General features: G+C 36.6%; 1 protein-coding gene and 1 pseudogene across 21 annotated transcripts in view; one reads left to right on the top strand and one right to left on the bottom strand.

The window, feature by feature from the left end:
- Positions 1-12,694, bottom strand: part of NRXN1 (neurexin 1) — a 1,116,259-nt gene that overhangs the window by 815,518 nt on the left and 288,047 nt on the right. The window lies entirely within an intron of this gene.
- On the top strand, positions 7,511-7,945 carry LOC118906089 (annotated as a pseudogene).

Below are 12,694 nucleotides of genomic sequence, written 5' to 3'. Positions count from 1 at the left end.
AATTTTTGCCCAGAGTATAGGAAAATGAAGTATAATTAACCTCCTTTTGCTAAATGTTCCAGAAGGAAAGAAATCTAAGTTTGAGATTTAAAATATATGTGTATATATTATAATATGTCATATATTTTTGTCCTCAAGTTGTCACTCACACATAAGAGTACATGGGCTTTGCAAGTCTGAGTAGTTTGGTTTGGGTTAGAAACCTAAGTCTATGTAATCATGGGCAAATTACTTAATCTCCAATTCTCAGTGATCTAACCTATAAAAGGGCATAATAATAGTACTTGTCTAATACGTCCCTTGAGAAGATTAAATAAGTGCTTAATAAATGGCAATTGCTACTATTAGTAAATAATAACATTGGCAGAGTCTTAGACTCATAGTCATGCAGACAACAATTTCAGGAAATATTCTCCAAAACATTACTTATTTCCACCTTTTTACTCAAGGTGAGAAAATTTAATTTTCTGAGGTCAGTAGACAGACCCAAGGTCCTTCCAATTAGCTGTTGGCCTAAACTGGACAAGTGGAGAGGTCTTGTTCAAGGTCACTAGAGTCTGCTGTAGCGCATTTCAAAATGTAGCAGGAAAAAAAAGGGATATGGGACAACGGTGATTTCCAAAGTAATATCGATTTTTCCATTATAGAAAGACATGGCATAGACAGTTCGAACACTTAAGTACCCTTGAAAAGGGTGTGTTTTGTCTTCTATGACAGAACTTTTTTTTGTTTTTATTTTTGCATTAGTGAGGTGATTTGCTATTTGAACTTGAGTTTAGGTCAGTCTCTACCTCATGCTATTGTTGCTATTTATACACTTTAAATATAAACGCCCTGGTTTCCTTCCAGGAACTAGTGAGCTATGTGCTTGAGGTCACTGAAATTTAAAAATGTGCATACTCTATGAACAGAATTAATAAGGAGTTGCTAATGGAAGGCAAACTGAATCTAGGAAACTGGTCAGCATTTTTTGTCAGAAAATATTTCAAATGAGATACTTTCTTGGTCTGGTAGTTTATGTTAGCTGAGAAATGGGAAAGAAAAGTTGGGGGAATGTTTGAAGAAAGAGGGGAGCATGTAATGAGCATTAAATACATAGCAGACTTAATGCTAAGTACTTTCCACATCAATTGTTTTTTCCAGAAACCCAATGAACAAAGGCAATTTGCAGATGAAAAAAGAAAAAAAAAATGCATATCAGTTAATTCGACAAATAACAAAGACATATTTAAAAAATGAACCCTGTCTGATTCAACTGTCACATGATCTTTAAAAAGCTCACTACAGTTCCATCTTCTGCATCTTTTGTCTTTATTGATAAGGAAACCCTAAAATTCCCTTTGGTGTTAAATACGAATCTACCTAGGACAAGAGTGAGAAATAACTATTTTATACTGAATTTTATTCAATAGCAAAGAATTTAATAGCAAATTTTCAGAGAATTACACCTCTGTGAGAGAATGTGGATAAATGGAAAAAAACAAATAATTTTCTCCCCCTCACAGAATCACCATATACTCACTAGTCTTGGACCTAATTTTAGCTCAAGATTGCCCTGAAATCAGTATCAACACAAAACTGGAGTCTTTATAGACCCATAACTGTGAGGGGTTGGAATTCTCACCCACACTGAGCCTTTTCTTCCACATGTTATTTCTGTTTTCACATCTTTTGAGAACATTTACGTACAATATCAGTCAAGACCTGAGCCACACAATTTAAAAAGTAGTACTTACAAGCTATGTCTTTATAGTCAGAAGACTATGCAATAGCAACAAAATTATTTTTTTATGAAAAGAGAATAATATAAATGCTATCATAGTTAGTTTCCAGTGTTTTGATTAAAACAGAATAACATTTTAATAATGAATCTAGGAGGATAATATTTATAAGAACAGGAAATCTCCCATCTGGAAAGAAAACAGTATAAAGAGCATATAAGAGTAGAAGGGGCCTTGGAGAGCTTTCTCACAGGTGCTCATCTCCCCAAATAGGACTAACTGGTATGTTATATCAGGAAATATTTTATTTATAGTAACAGTAATAACAACCATAATAATAATACTAGAAGACAACATTATTAATAATCACAGCTATTATTTCTTCAGAATCTATTAAAGCTAAAGCACTATGCTTAGCACTTTGTAAACATTCTTATTGACCGTTGTAAACCTGTTTTCCCCACTTTTATAGGTGAACAAATTGAGGTCCAGATTAGTTAAATGACTTCCCTAGAGCAAAATCTAAGTAGAGAGGTGTTACCTCTTTAATTAATTGCCTTTCACAGAGCTTTAGATTATGAATACATATTCATAATGGTATGATTATAGTTATGAAACTGAAAAAAATGCTGTTCTTTTCTTGTAAAATAAATACATGCTTAGCATAGAATGTTAAAGACAGCATGGCATAGTGCAGGACAAAATTAATTTGCTATCAAAATTATTGCAATAAAAGCATACAAAGGAGTTTTTCTCAAATCAAAGGGTTTTAAATAAATCATAATTTTCTGACTGAATCATTTGACATTTCTCTATTCACTGCTTTTTGCATCACATCCTGTCCTCTCAATGAAAGGCAACTATCTATGAGCAGGCACTCCTCACTTTAGTATCTGGCTGGAAGGCAGGCAGCATCATGGTTAATTAGACAGGCTTCAGAATCCAACCAGCATGATGGCATCCTAGCTCCATCACTTGCAATCTCTGCAACTTTGGGCAAGATATTTAATCCCTTTAAATCGCTGTTACTTAATCCCTTTAAATCGCTGTTGATTTTATGTTAATCACTCATCCATAAAATGAAGTTGATAGTGGTATCTACATGAAACTGTTATTGCTAGGATTAAATGAGATAATGCAAGTGAAGAGCCAGCACAGTATGTGGTCCATGGTAAGCACTCAGTAAATCATAGATATTTTTACATTTATAGCTGCCCTTCTGGGAGTCGAAAAGAACTGCCTTAATTTTTTCCTCTACAGATGCCATTGCTATTGAATGCCTTCCATTCCTTTCATTTCCTTTCCTTCATTTTTTTCTTTCCATTAAGGAATTCAAACCTAACTTGAACATGGCCTTCCTCTCTCTGTCTTGGCATAGCCCATCATGTCTTCATTCACCAAAAGGTTAACAGATGGTGGCGGGAAATATGATGATAATTAAGAAACACCCAGGCAAGAATACAGGATCCTCTCTTCTCACTGCCAATGGGACCCTCTAGCTCGGCCTCCTCCCTGCTCAGATCACAAGAGTAACCAGCAGTGACTGGAACCTAAAGGAGTCCCATTCAATTTCTGACCACATCATGTTTTCTCGGCATCCAAAGTTATAATTAGACTTTGCTATAGATATATTGATATGCCAGGTGACAATGTTCTAACAATGGCTGTTGTACAATACTATCTGCCTCAGGGACATTAAGGGTTAAGGAGACTTCCGTGAGCTCATTGTATCAATGAACAAATGATGTCTGAGTTTCAAGCAACTAGTTCACAAAGGCACTTTTGAAACAGTCCACTCAGAGACTGGGGGCTGACTTTCCTTTTTTGTTGTTGTTGACTGGGGCCCCCCTGGCCACTAGAGGGTTGCTTATGCATCATCTGCCTCATCAGAGGCTCTTAAAGCTCAGTTCTGAAATAACTACATTTCAAGGGCAGGACCATATTCTCCTCCACTCCTACAGTATCTGCAGAGAGAGTGTCCAGAAATGAGAAAGACCATTTCAAGAGCTGATCAATATCCTGTTCAGGAAGATAGATGAAGGCAGTGGGTTGAAAGCAGAATTTTAAAAAAAGGGAGGGGGATATGGGGAACAGCTGAATCCTCCAGTTAGCTTCCTTAACCCATTCAGGGTGACTGGAGAATGCTCACACTTCTGTTCAAAGCAAGGAGAGCGAATTCCAGGAAGTGTATTAAAGTATACAAATGAACCCCACCCACAGACTTCTCTCACATGCTCTGTGTTCAGAGTAGATTATTAGATTAAGCAAGACAGAGGCTGGCACTAGAGGGTATACAATAGGTCATCTAGGTTGCACAGGGATCAGAAAAAGATGACCACAACTCAGAAGTGACTTTGTACGCAGGTCCTTGACCTCTAGCTTTGTCTTTCTGAAGAATTTCTTTCCTGGCATTTAGAGTTTACTTCGTATATTCTTGGCGGTTGGGATAGGAGTCGGGAGAATCAGGCAAATGGGAGGACAGGAAGGGAGCCAAGAATGTTCACATTTGGGGGGATGTTCCTCCAATTCCTACAGATTTCTTTGTGGATGTATGATGGAAACAGATGTCTCCCTTTTTGTTTATTTTTTCTTGTTTTTGGCACATCATAGATAATCAATTATGTCTGCTGGATTTTTGAGGGTTCCACCCCCTTCCTTGGTCCTCTTTCAAGTCTATTTCATCTCTTCCCAAGACAATCTAGATGGTGGAATTCCAAGTATGATTCCGACTTCAAAGCCAGTGAGACCACACCTAATACATCTGGTCTTCTCATTCTAACAGACTTCAATAACTCTTCTTGAGGCAGGTCAAGATTCTATTTTCTTTGGTAATTTTCTCTACTTCATCAGTCATGAATAAGCTTTTCCACATGGGTAATAGTAACAGTAATAATACCAATGCTTCTATGTGCTAACCTACTAATCCCTTTACACATATTCTTTCATTTAATCCTATGAACAACCCTATCAGGTAGACAAATCACTAGCACCATTTTACAGAAGAGAAAACTGAAGCACATGGCAGTTGAGGAATTTTCCCAAGGCTCACAGCCAGGAGAAGGTGCATATGGGTTACGAGCCCAAAGAGTCTGTCTCCTCCGTATCATTCACAGTATCCTGGCTTCTGCTGGGCACCATTCCCTCTGCTATGACCACAAGCAACCTCCTATTTTGAACTGCACCTATTATGTACCATACATGATAGTAAAGATTTCACAAGCATTATTTCACTTCATTTCAAAAACAACATCATCAGCTAGGCATTGCCCTTACTGACAGATGAAGAAACAGAGGCTTGGTAGGGGTTGGTGGGTTGTCAGAGGTCACACAACTAGTAAGTTACACAAACAAGACTAGAATCCATCTTTCTCTAACTCCAAAGGCTATACTTTCACTCAGCATCCCATCCTGGTCCTGCAAAAAAGACTCTACCCAACTATTCCTGGACACACCACAGGCCTCCTTTGACACAGTGTGCAGCATCGATAAGGTTAAATGACAAGTGTGATTATAAATTATTGTATTGCCAATATCTCTATGAATAAAATGTCTATTTGATTTTCATTTAACTCCAAAAGAATCTGATTACCAAATAACCATTGAAGAATTATTGCCAATTATGTTCTGTAATTATGGCTCCTGTTAATGACATTAGTGTGCAGCCTTTCATATTTAGTCTTATTAATTAATCCCCGTAAGCCCAGAAAGTTATATTCCATACAACAAAGGCACCATGGTAAATTACAAATAATTCCCAAATCCTTCAAACAGTTTTCAAGGCTCCTTCAGTTTCCTTGGTTAGGACACATTTAGTGTGGGAGCTGGAAGAGTCTGTATTAATTGAAAGCTCCTCACCTGGAATCACCTATTTCAGTAATATGCCTAATTAGGCAAATGCTTAAAATTAGAGTCCCATCTGCCACCAACAAGTATAAATTCCTATAGGGCAATAAAAATAATTAACTGGTTGAGTCAAGAGACCCCCAAATCAGATATACGACATTTCGATTCTCTGAGCAATATATTGCTTCAGATAACACCTATTGTCAGTGAGTGTCTGGTTTCAGTTTTGCAGAAGTCGAATGCAGCAAGTATGTCTAATACTGAAAGCCCCACCAAGAAAACTTCCTGACGGCTCAGTCTCACAGATAGACAAGATAAACAGGCATACTGACAGTGATGCTAGGAATTGACGCTTTATGAAAAACTGGTCTCTGAATTTTATGTTTTTCAAAATCTCCCAATCCATCCTCAGATTTTCCTCATATTTTATCAAACATATGTTGATATACATTAGATTTCTAAAATGGTTATATTTATATATTTTACCGAGACAGCTACAGCTATAGTTGTCCAGAGATGCTACAAGCTGTCTCAGAAGTAGTCCATTGCAAGAAGATGTGGCATGACAATCCATCCTGCGTCATTGAAAACTAGACTAGTTGGTTTCTGAAGCCCTGATCTATGTTAGTCTAGAAGTCAAAGAATCCTGTTCTTTTTGCCAGAAAGGAAAAGGGTCAGAACTCGATTCCCGTTGGCATCCCATGCCCTTCGCTGATTCCATTCTTGTTCTGGATGATTTCCCAGGAGATAGTACATAACCCTCAGCAGGTGTCTGGCCTCAGAAACAATTTGGGAGGAGGAAACAGAGGCTCAGAATAAATAAAATATCTATCAAAGCATCATTGCATCAAATATAACAGAGAACATGGTTATCTTTAAAGGATTCAAAAAGAGGAATAAAATGATAATTTTAGACTGAATATAAATTGGTTCCTTCAGATAAATAATTGTTAGTGGAGAAAGCAATCTAACTGGCAATTTAGAAGAATTAGTTTGTAAAATTATAATATTTAAGATCTGGAAATAACCTTAAAGGTCATCTGAAGCCAACTTTCCATTTTACAAATAAGGGAGCTGAGATTCAGAAAGGGTAAGAAACTTGTCCAAGGTTACCCAGTAAATCAATGGTTGAAATAGGACTGGAACAGAGACATCTTAATCACACCATCTGCCACCACTCTCAAACTAAATGACTAGTTCAATTTTAAAAGTTTATAAGAAGGAATGATAATAGGTACAATCTTAGATTTATGGTTTTAAAATGAAAGAGTCCATCCTAACATCACTGACAGTCATTGTTAACATGGATCCTCCATCTTGTCAATATGCAGAATTAAGATTTGAGTAGACATTGGGAGTGTGACCTATACTGCCATATGTTAGGACCGGAGATCTTACCAGATACTGCAGTTCATATTCTACCGTCAGCAAGTTTTATACAAATTAAAGTAATGATAATAATAATAATGATGACGATGATAGATGATAATGACAGAAGCCTATACTGTTTTAAGGCCAAATTTCATACATAGCATTCAGAGTCCTTATCGGACCAGCCATCATTTTTTAATTTATTTTTTTTGGTGGTTTCCCTAGAGTTTTACTTTAATTTTTTGATTTCAATTATTTACCATTAGTTAAAAATTATAAAATTTCACTTAAAACCTGGGTGCTCTTTTCTTATATGTAGCTCACTAGATGTTGAAAAACAGAACAAAAAGGGGAAAGGAAAGGGAAGGAAAGGAAAACCAAAACATTCCTTTCCTGTTTGGCTGAGCAGTATTTGAGTTCCTGACTCTGCTTTAATGTTTCCTTATTCTAGCATCACCATCAAAATTCCTACACAAGTGGTTCTTCTAACCACCACCAAAGTACCTATACAAGTACTAATTAGCTAGCCTAAGTGAATGTAGATTTCCTTGAAATTAAAAGCAGTTTTCAGAGCCATGGAGAGTGACTTCCATCTGCATTACTGCAGGGGTCACAAGGGCAAGTTCGGCTTCGAACTCCTGGAGTCTGAGTTCTGACCCAATGGGATCGAGATGTGCCAATAACAACAATTACAAAACTGATATGATCAGAAAAGAGGTTTATGTACATAAAAGCGTGATGGAGGAACTGAAGAGAATAATCGATGACACTGAAATTCCCAAAGAGGATAATGCTTTGTGGCCTCCTCCTGACTAAGGGCGCCGGCAGGAGCTTGAAATCATCATTGGAGATGAACACATTTCCTTCATGATATCAAAAATTGATTCCCTTATTGATGTCAATCATTCCAAGGATCCAGAGGCTTACGAGTATTTTATTATCTTCTCCAGGACCTGAAGTGTTTGGTCTTTGGTCTTACTGAATTACACTTCAACACTAAGCCCATCTAGATTGAATATTGGTGTGGACACAAGGAGTGTGGGAGTAGCTGCTTTTAATCACCGTTATCAGGACATTTTTGTGTATAATATTTTTTATAAACTATAAATGATTGTCTTTAATAAATAAGTAACATAACCAAAAAAAAGCAGTTTTCACCCTTCTAACTTCAAAGGGAATAAGAAATAAATCTTCAGAATGTCATACTCAATAACTATGCTTCTTAAAGCAAAATATATAGAATGCATCATCGAGTATACAGATTCCCTAATGAATAATGCTTATGGGATTGGCCCTTTCTTTGTTATATTTACTCTTTCTTGCTACCCAATAAGAACACACTTTGAGAAAATAAGACAAAAGAAGACATTCTGATTTAAGAAGAAAGTGAAGGGGAGAGGTGGCAGTGGCACAGGTGGCATCTAAGGTCTACCTGAAGGTTCTAAGAGATGGGTCACTTGTGCAAAGCTTTGCCTGTGAAAGCCTTAACTTGAATTTAATGTTTCCCATGCACGGTTTAATCACATCTATAGAACTGTTTTTATAGCTTTGAATAAATAAGAGCTTACTACTTGAATATTTAGTCCATTGAGCACTATCGTATACATTTACAATTGTGAACAGATAAATTTGTGTTTTCTGTTGAATGTGGGTCTGAGTTAGCAAAGTGTACTCTCAAAGAAAGAATTCTCTAGGACCTGATTTCATCTTCTCCCAAAGTAGGGCTTATACACACACTGGGGGAAATAAACTTCCAAGTGATAGCAGCAAAACCCAGCTGTTTGTGCAAGTCACACTGCCTTGCATGGGAATTAACAAAAGCTTGCCAGCAAACATGCAAGAGCGGCAATTCTCAGAGCAGAAACGGCCTCCACCCTACATACCACCTTTTGTAAGTACAGGACTTGAAACAGCATGTGGTCAGTGCTCCTTGAGTGTACAAAGGTGTGGAAAGGCACGCATGATCCCCAGTTTTAATGATGGCTCCAGTATTAGAGAGTGGAAGAATCTCCCCTCAGCTTTCTAACAGCCTACTTACTCTCAGCCAGGAAGAAGAGGAAAAAAATAATCATACAATTCAATGAGCCATTTTCCAAATGAAAGATGACTCACTTAAGCAAAACTTTCTGCAGGTGTCACTTCTCAAGGATGCTTAAGAGAAGGGCCCATCAAACCTGTTCTGAGTGCTAAAGCAACACACAATCTGTATCACCCAGCATGGTGCCTGGCAAATAGTAAGAACGAGGACATAGTTACTAATGAAATTATACACAGCCTGCCCAGTTCAGAACAGTTATCCTGAGCACAGAAGCTCTTAAGCACTGGTTTATACAGAGGTCGTTACAAGTATTGATTCAGACTCAAACAGCCCCTTTTAGCACTGTTAGTCTTTTTTTTTTTTTTTAACATCTTTATTGCAGTATAATTGCTTTACAATGGTGTGTTAGTTTCTGCTTTATAACAAAGTGAATCAGCTATACATATACATACATCCCCATATCTCCTCCCTCCTGCGTCTCCCTCCCACCCTCCCTATCCCACCTCTCTAGGTGGTCACAAAGCACCGAGCTGATCTCCCTGTGCTATGCGGCTGCTTCCCACTAGCTATCTGTTTTACATTTGGTAGTATTTATAAGTCCATGCCACTCTCTCACTTTGTCAGCACTGTTAGTCTTAATCCAACTGAATTATTTTACAAAGTAAGCCAAAAACATAAACTCAGGTAAATTAAAAATAGGTAAAAGAGCATACAAATCCTCAAGAAACAACAATTCTTTGGCCTGCCTATCATCTCCATTTGTAAAATTATTCCTTTCCTCCAAGGTTCACAATGCTTAGCCTTCTGATGATGTAAATATACCTCACAGGGTATTAACCTCTGTCAATGGAAATAAAACTGTAATTGATTTGGTTCTGCGATTATTTAACATATAAACATGTGCTCATTGAGAAAAATGATGTCTGGACAACTGACATTGTATTTCTGCCAAATACCAAGCTGATGTTCATAAAATCTTACTGGAGAGCACCCAATGCTAACTATAGGATTTCAAACTGCTGATTTGCAGAGATGAATCATGAAGCAATCTACATTGTGTGGCTAATTAGAATTCCCATCCTTATCCATCCTCTGAAAAGAAGCCTAAATTTTTTATTTGGAAGCCACTTTGAAAAGCTTTCATTAATTTAAATTTCAGAACAGATTTCTCCCCATTATGTGTATTCAATTAAAAGCCTATTAAATACAACACCACGATAAGAGTGAACAAATAGCAGGTTTTTCCAAGGCATCCATTTTATTTTTATTCCAGGATCCAGAGGCATTGACAATTCAGAGATTGCTGCAACACTTAGAATCTTTTGAAGACTAGAAAGAATCGGTAATAATTTAGTGATTTCTAATCCTCTACGATTTGTTTAAACATGTGAGACAAATGAGTCCGTGTTCCTTAAAACTGCCCACAACTTAAGTAATTTAATAGTTGCTAATTAGATGCATTTAATTCCAATTTAAAAACCATCTTTACTTGGTATGCTCTTCATAGAAATACTATTCAGCTGAATCCTATTATAACTGACATGGTTTATTTATTACACTTCATCTGAGGAAAAAAGTACATACCCAAAAAGCATCGTTATTTAATCTTGGTGTTAATTTACTCATATGCTTCAAAAGTCTAGAGGTTTAGTATTATTTGAACTTGGTGAAACATATGTAAAGTTTCTTGCCTCTGTCTTTAATATTTGGGGGGGAAATGATTCTGTTAGGGTTTGCAAGATGGCTAAGATTGTGGAACAAAAATAAGAGAAGAGAATAAAATAAGGCTGAGATGGTATAAGTCCCATGATTTTATATATCTATACAGGAGAGGAACAGGTTTTGAGGAAATCACAATGGGAGTTAGACGCGTTAAGTATGTTGAACAGAGAAGGCTCCCGGCAAAAACAAATAAGATGCCGAGATGCCTCTACATTATGGCTAACACAAAAGGAGAAAAGAAGACGACAGTGTCACAAGAGTCTACAAATAACTAATCCCTCTCATGTACATCTTGATTTGCAGTCCAGCCTGGCAGCAAAACCTCGGGCTCTCCGTTACCCACTTACAAGCCAGCTTCACATGATAGACTATTATTATTAGCAGCATTACTATGACCATTTCCAGTTATCTTTTCTCTTCTTATCGCTCTCCTGAGGCTGTTACAAGAAGAGATTACCTGAAAAGGGAAGGAAATAAGTACCCAAAAAGGTTAAAGGAAGAAAAACTGCATGTTTTCAGAAAACTTTGTAAGACTGATGAGGTAGGGGAATAAAAAGAATAAAATGATTATATCATGTTCCATGCAGTCTGACAAGGTAATCCCTAAGTGGGAGAATTTTTTCTCAGCCGCAAATTTCTAGCTGTGTATAGAGTATGACTGACAAGCCACAAACATAAATTAGTGAAACCGAAAGGAAGCCATTTGGCTGCTCGTTATTTTACCATTTGCTACATTTCAATAAATTCATGATGACAAGTTGAGGGTTGGGGGAATTCCTAAAGGCATTAATGTACTGGTTTAGTTGAAGAATAAAATAATACTACAGGAAAATAACTGGCTTTGATAAACATATTGAATTCGTGTACCATAAAAGGAAAATGGATAGGTGATTCATTCACTGTTCATTTGAGATTTCTTAAATTATAAAAACAAAAATAGCCTGTTCCCTATAAAAAGACAAAGGTAATGCCATTTGGTGTTTTGATAATCAGACCTACTTGTGGGATCACTGATCTTCTGATTAGATATTCATCTCACTTCTAAGTGATTTTACTATCAGAGTATGCTCCTAGTTCACCTTACATACATACACATTCTCTTATTATTTATTAAAAATAAGTTTATAGCTAATGTTATTATCTTGTACACTTAAACATCTGTTAAAAGGATAAATCTCATGTAAGTATTCTTATCATAGTAAAATAATACTGAAAAAAAAGTTAAATTTGAAGGAGACTAAATTCAATATACTACACTTACTAACACAAAGTGAGAAGGAGAATCGACTGCTTTTTTCCCCCAATCAATTCCTTGCCCTTGAAATGCCACAGTTTTCTATATGTCATATAAAATGGTATGGAATATGAATTATCTGGAAAATTTCCTCAATTGTCTATTTCACTTTGCAATATGAACACAGCCTGCATTTATAACCATAAATTCAAAGGGAAAAAATGCTTTAACTATATATAAGGCTACTGTAATCTAAGCATATTGTTTTGCTGTGGTTCCTTTTTGGGACTGAATATCAGGATGCAGTCCACTATGCCAAAAGCCTCTAGCTTTCCAGAAATTGAAAGCCTTCGCCAACAAATCACAACTGTTTTACCATATGCCTCTTTGTTCTGCCAAGTATTACCAGCCTGTTCTACTTTTAAGCAAATTTCATTATATTATAGCTCAGAGCAATGTTCATTAAAAAGTATTACTGAAAAATGTCAAGTTGTTTTTATATAGAAACTGGAATTTATTTTCTACTGAAAAGTCAGATATTTATTGAACACAAGACATTTTTAAAATATTGATCTCATTTCACAAGTCACTTCAAAATTGTCAGTCTCTATCTTGATTGTGAAGGTTCAGGCCACATAATGATTGTCTGAAGCATTTTCTGTCTTGCACCATTTAACTCTCACTAGTATCTCCCATTGATGCAGATCAACCCTAACCTTTCTGGAATCGACCTAGTCTCAGATCAGTGGAAAATCTCTTCCCTGC

This window comes from Balaenoptera musculus, chromosome 13 (assembly GCF_009873245.2).
Source record: "Balaenoptera musculus isolate JJ_BM4_2016_0621 chromosome 13, mBalMus1.pri.v3, whole genome shotgun sequence".
Lineage (NCBI taxonomy): Eukaryota > Metazoa > Chordata > Mammalia > Artiodactyla > Balaenopteridae > Balaenoptera > Balaenoptera musculus.
The sequence above is the reverse complement of the archived record's forward strand: the minus strand, read 5'-3'. Positions and strand labels throughout refer to the sequence as shown.